The sequence below is a fragment of the Mesoplodon mirus genome (assembly GCF_964341445.2).
Source record: "Mesoplodon mirus genome assembly, chromosome: 10".
Lineage (NCBI taxonomy): Eukaryota > Metazoa > Chordata > Mammalia > Artiodactyla > Ziphiidae > Mesoplodon > Mesoplodon mirus.
The window spans coordinates 1,546,328-1,552,327 of record NC_138986.1 but is presented as its reverse complement, the minus strand read 5'-3'; positions in this window follow the sequence as shown (position 1 = coordinate 1,552,327).

Sequence of the window (6,000 nt, the reverse complement as noted above, 5' to 3'; positions counted from 1 at the left end):
TGCTTCCCATCTGGTGCCTTTTGCATGTGGTGAAATTTTCTTATTCTGTGTTCATTATTACTTGCATAATTTTAAAAACTGAGAGTTGTAAGAAAACAGGGCTATCTAACCCACCGTTTGTTTTCTCGGTTGTACGATGAGTTCCTGGCACCCAGAGAACTTCATTGCGAGACCTACTGTGTGTGAATGCCTTAGCTCTGGTTGATTTCAGAGGAAACTTAAAAGGTAAACTAGTGACTATAGACCGAGAGTGGCTAGCGAGGTTGATTGGGGCTGGGAGTCAGCCTCAGAGTCAGAGAACCTCTGCGGGGCTCGGGAGGGGGGGCCCTGGGGAGCACCTAGACCTCGGGGAGGAGACCCCAGGATAATGGGGCAGAGGGACCCCTTGGTGCCCCCTGGATCCTTCGGGGGGGAGAGGCCATCACTCTGCTCCCTGGAGGTGAGGCCATGTGCGGACGTAAATGTGCCCACAGTGAATCAAGCTGGACGTCCAAGACTAAGGTCTGCAGGCGTCGTTTCTGGTGGGGCCCCTCCTTCCGGCTTGCAGAGGCCGCCTGCTGGCTGTATCCTCACGTGGCCTCTCCTCTGTGTGTGGAGAGAGAGCCTTGGTGGGGGGGAGCTCAGGGTCTCCCTTCTTCTCACAGGGACACCAGTCCTATTGGACCGGGGCCCCACCCTCATGACCTCACTTAACCTACTTACCTCCTGAAGACCCAGCTCCAAATACAGCCACGATGGGGGCGGGGCTTCAACGTGAGAATTTTGGGGACCCAGTTCAGCCCATAACAAAGGCGCTAGACGTGAGCAGGAGCCCTGCTGTGGTGCAGCGTCCGGAGCCCAAGGGCCTGGGTTTGACTGTGTGAACCAGGCAAAGTTTTCTCCACAAAAGGATAGCTCTGTCTTTCACCTCATCATGATTCTGTTTGGAGGACGAAATGAATTTCAATGCAGATAGGACGCTCAAAACCACTGCTAACGCCCACAGGCCGCTGGACAACAGCAGCGATAATCCAGCAGTACCGAGTGTGCAGTCGGCTGTGTGTGTCCGTCCTCTCCCCCCTCGCCCTACCTCCATCCTCCTCGGGTCACAGCCGTCCTGGTCACAGACACGACACAGCCAGGCCTCTGCTGAGCTGCAGGGGCGGGCAGTGCACACGGGAAGCATCGTTCAGACCAGGAAGCCTGGGGATGGGGACGGATGCTGGAGAGCTGAGGTGGGCAGAGTGGCCTTCCTTGCACTGGGAAGCTGGGGAAAGGGGACCCGGGTTCCCTCACAGGCATCCCTCTGGCTGGCGGGCCTGGCTGGGTCGGGGTTTGAGCTGGGCCTTCTCTCCCCAAATGGGGGTCTCTGGAGATCATCAGCCTTTAAAACTGGGGAAAAACAGGATCCACCTAGCTTTTCATTTTAGTTATTATAAACATATGACTGCCTTTCCTAATCTCTTCAGAAAACTGCTTTCCCCTTCCCACAGAGAGGGCTGGGGGTCGTGATCTTTGTGTGAAGAAGCAGGAGGAGGTGGTACACAGGGTCCCAGAGACCCCAGGGGAGAGCAGTGCTCGGCCAGCCCCACTCAGTCTGGGCAGTGTGATTTCACGGTGGTTCAGGCCTCTCTGTTGTAGGCACTGCTCCTGATTTTACCTGAAGGTTCTCTTTTACATCCAGAAAATATTAAACACTAAACGATTCACTGAGAAAACTGAACCATAATTACAGAATGAATCATATGCAATTTAATAAAGACTTAACTCAAATATTTATGAGAAAAGCTAAAAATATGCTGGTAGCTGCTGTGTGGTTCTGATATTCAGCCAGGAGGGCGAACGGAGAAATCTCCCCCCAACTCTCGCTTCTGTGTCTGCTGGGGGAGGGACCAGGGATCCCCAGGGTGCTGACCCGTCCCCCTCACAGGTCTGGGAAGATGCTCACACGACTCTCCAGCTCTCCAGCAGCAGCCGCGCGAAGTTCAGACCAAGAGGTGCCTGCCATTCAACATACTGCATCTCTCTATCTCGGTCCTTCCGTCTCTGCATTAAACAGGGAGCAGTTTCTCTTTACGAAAAGTCTGTTTCAGAATGATTCCTTCTATGTGCACAGTGAGACGAGATTTTATGGTTTTCCTGGATTCTGACAGAAAGATAAATGATACTTGAAACAGCCTGGATTCTGGAAAATGCAGAGAACTACACTAGGAGCCTCTTCAGGGCTAATCCCAAGCCAGGTGCTGGACAATTGGGCAAAAATGTGGCCAGAGAGGTGAGCTGTCTGTGACTCCTGGGTCACTGCTCACAAAGGCCACCCGCCCTCTAAAGGCGACACGGTGCCTCTGCTCGGCTCCAAAGCAGAATTCCACAGATGGGCGGCTCCCGCGACAGACAATATTCCCCCCACATCCTGGAGGCGGGATGTCCAAGACGTCCAAGACTAAGGTCCGCAGGGGTGGTTTCTGGTGGGGCCCTTCCTTCCGGCTTGCAGAGGCCGCCTGCTGGCTGTGTCCTCACGTGGCCTCTCCTCTGTGTGTGGAGAGAGAGCCTTGGTGGGGGGGAGCTCAGGGTCTCCCCTCTTCTCACAGGGACACCAGTCCTATTGGACCGGGGCCCCACCCTCATGACCTCACTTAACCTACTTACCTCCTGAAGACCCAGCTCCAAATACAGCCACGATGGGGGCGAGACTGTAACATGTGAATTCTGGGGGCCCAGTTCAGTGCATAACAAAGGCCTAGGCATGAGCAGGAGCCCTGCTGTGGTGCAGAGTCCTACCCTGTAGCTGTCTCCTTGGACTTCCCTCCCCACACCTGGGCCAAGGACTCCGTCCTTTACTGGGGTTACCCTCCTCGGGCTGTCCAGCCAACCAGCCCCCAGCCCCGCCCTGCCCTGCCAGCCGATCTCTGTGTGCCGAAGGCAAAGGAAGGCCCACAGAAGCGTCCTGAGTGCCGTCGCGTGGTCAGATGGGCTGCCCTCTGTCCTCACACGTGGGCGGCTGTGCTAACGAGGCTGCCTTAGGGGAAGGCCTGTCCCACCTGACTTTACACACGAGAGCCTTTCAGTGTCCAGTTCAGCTCTTCCTTCTGGCATTTTCTTCCTCGGAAAAGCGAAGAGGGTCTGATATTTGAGGAACAGCACCAGTATTTTGGGGAGAGGAAGAACGAATCTGTAGCCCTTTGGTAGATATAAATAAAGACCGTGTCCACAAATAAACCAGGCCAGTCACTGGGAAGGCCCAGACCTGCTCCAGAAGCAAATGAAATCTAAATAATTTGTCTCCACCACTTAGAAATTATGTTGGAGGGCAAAGAAGACTATTTTTTAAAATGCTCTCTCTCATGACTCAAAAATAAAACACAATTGTTGTTCAGTCTTAAGCATTCACACAAAATCACCTCTTCGGAGGAAAAAAAAAACAAAACTAAATGGTTTCAGCCAAAAAGTTTTCAGAAAGTTATGAGTCATGTATATCGGGTTATAATGAGAGTCTGTGAGTAAACTTGAGTGCAGCACAGTATTCTGTCTTGTGTGCGACGTCACACGTGCACAGAGAAGAGAGATTCTGTGAAACTGCTGCTCACTCAGGGCTTGTGTTTATCTTGGCCCGTGGTGCCTTCTGCTCCTGGCTTTACCAGCTCCTGCCTGTTGCCTGAAGACCCAGCTCCAAGTTCAGCTCCTTCAGGACCCTTTGCAGGTTCATCACCCTCACCCAGATCCGTTCATACCCACACGCCCTCAGCAACAGGCTGGTTTTTTACCGTATCATCTTGCAGCTGCTGACATATGGTCTTGTAAATATTTTCTCACACGTCCACAGGCATTCTGAGCTTTAATCAGACTCAGACTCATCCCTGGGGCCCTTGTGTCTTCCCCACAGTGCTGATGACGCTGCTCTGAAGACAAGCGCTCCCTATGCCTAAACCAACTGCCGGCGGTGTCCAGATGTGCCGCCAGCTCCCCAGGGCAGAGGGCAGGCACCGCTGCAGCTCCTGCGAGGTGAGAACAAGTAACAGTGGTGGCAACAATGTCCCAAGAGGGAAAACAGGGTTTTTCCAGCAGATCCCCCAGCGAACCCAGTGGACAGCACGATGGGACTGCGGTGGCTTCTGCAGGTGGGGCCAGGTTCGGTGATGCTGAGCGGCTGCCCAGAGAAGGGCGCTGTGGGTGTGAGCCCCCAGGCAAAGGTCAGGAGGTCCTGGGGCTTTGACGGGGGGCCGTAAAAGCCTAATTGTGAACTGTAATCAGAAGCCGAGGCGGGGGCCATGCCTCCTGCCCTGACACATGCCTCGTCCTTCCACTCTGGGTTCTGGTGAGCCCGGGCCAGACCCAGCCGACCTCTGGAGGGCAGGGAAACATAAGCTCAGCAGGGAGGAGGGAGGTGAGGGGCTGCTTCCTGTCCGAGACTTTGGGGGATCACATTTCATCTTCACAAGTGTGCTTCAGGGGGGTGCAGCCTCCTTACTTTATACGGGGGGAGACTGGTGTCACTTGCAGTGTCCAATCTGGAGGGCATTTTGCGTGGCTTCAAACTGCTGCCTGAAGCTGCCTGGAAGTGCTGTACGATCAGGCCTGCCCCTCACGATGATGTCCCTGGCCCCCGCTCTGCCCTAAGTCTCTGTGCTCTCCTCAGGGACCCAGGGGTGGACTGAGGGAGGCGTTTGGCCGATGGAAGCAGCTCCGGGATGGCATGGTTCGGATGCACACGGTGGGCCTCCAAGTCAGATGCCTGCCTCTCCTCCCCGTGCTGAGAGCCAGACCCAGATACCCTCACTCACATCTGGCCCCATTCCCGGCCCCCTAGCTGTTCCTGGCAGCCCACCAGATGGCTCAGCAGCACCCGCTCAGAAACCTAGATTTGGGGTTACATGGCAAGGCCCAGCGAAGAAGAAACACATCTTTATAATAAAAGCACAAAAGGTTTTCTGGCACATGACCTCTTCCTTAGATATTTATCAGGTATGTTAAAAGTTGGCTTGAAGCAACATGTGATTTACCAGGAGGCTTCCTTACAGCCGGAGGAAAGGAAGAGCTCGCAGGACGGGTCTGAGATGACTTTGCCCACAGCCCACGTTGCTGGCGAGCGAGCGGCCGAGCCCACCTCTCACACGTGCCCACGTCCGGGTTCACGCGTCCTCCCCAAGACGTCTGTTCAGCTTCAGAAGATGCCGGGGTCTGGTGCCTGCAATCTGCGTGGACTGCGGGCCCCGGGCCTGTCTCCAGTGTCAGGAAGTACGCTTGGCTGGAAGGGTGGAGGGCAGGGCTTTCTCCACGTGGAGAAGCTGAGCTGGCCAGGAGGACGTCAAGTGTCCTTAAGAGAAATAAATCCGCAGAAAGAAAAATTAAGTGCCCGTGTGAGTCAAACATGCTAACATGTAGTTGCACCATTAGGGTGGATTTCCGCATTTCCTCTCCTCTTCCCCCCCCACCCCAATCTATCTTTAGAGGAAGAGATGTTAGGCCTCTGCTGAGGATTAATTCAACACTGACTTTGGAAATGTTCTATGAAAACGCGGAGACTGGGAGTTGCCAAAGATGCTCAGCACATTTTCCTTGGGACCATGTTAGAACTTTAGGCTGAAGGAGGCACTGTGGCTGGTGCAGAAACGGTGGCCTCAGAGTGTTCCGTTACCCTGGTGCACACGTGGAGCAGGCTGCAGTGTGGACAGCAGGCCTGGAGGGCCGAGGGCCAGCGCCCCGGGCTCCACCCCCAAGCTCAGCTCTGTGGACACAGGGAGCCCCCGGTGTACAATGAGCTCTCATGAATCCTGTCTTTCTCCTCCTAAATCCCCCTCCATCTCGCAAAGCAAACTTTCTTTAAGAGATGTCAAAAGCTGTACACGTCCCAGGTGGGCCAAAGAAGAGGCAACATTGGCATAAAACGAGCCAAGAATTTTCATTTGTTGATGAAAGGCAAGATTACGCACCTGGCCCTTGCCGTGCAGCTGAGCCAGCGAAGAGCTGGTTTTCTCCGGCCTTTTCTAAATACATTTGCTGTGCTGGGCTTGAACAGAAACG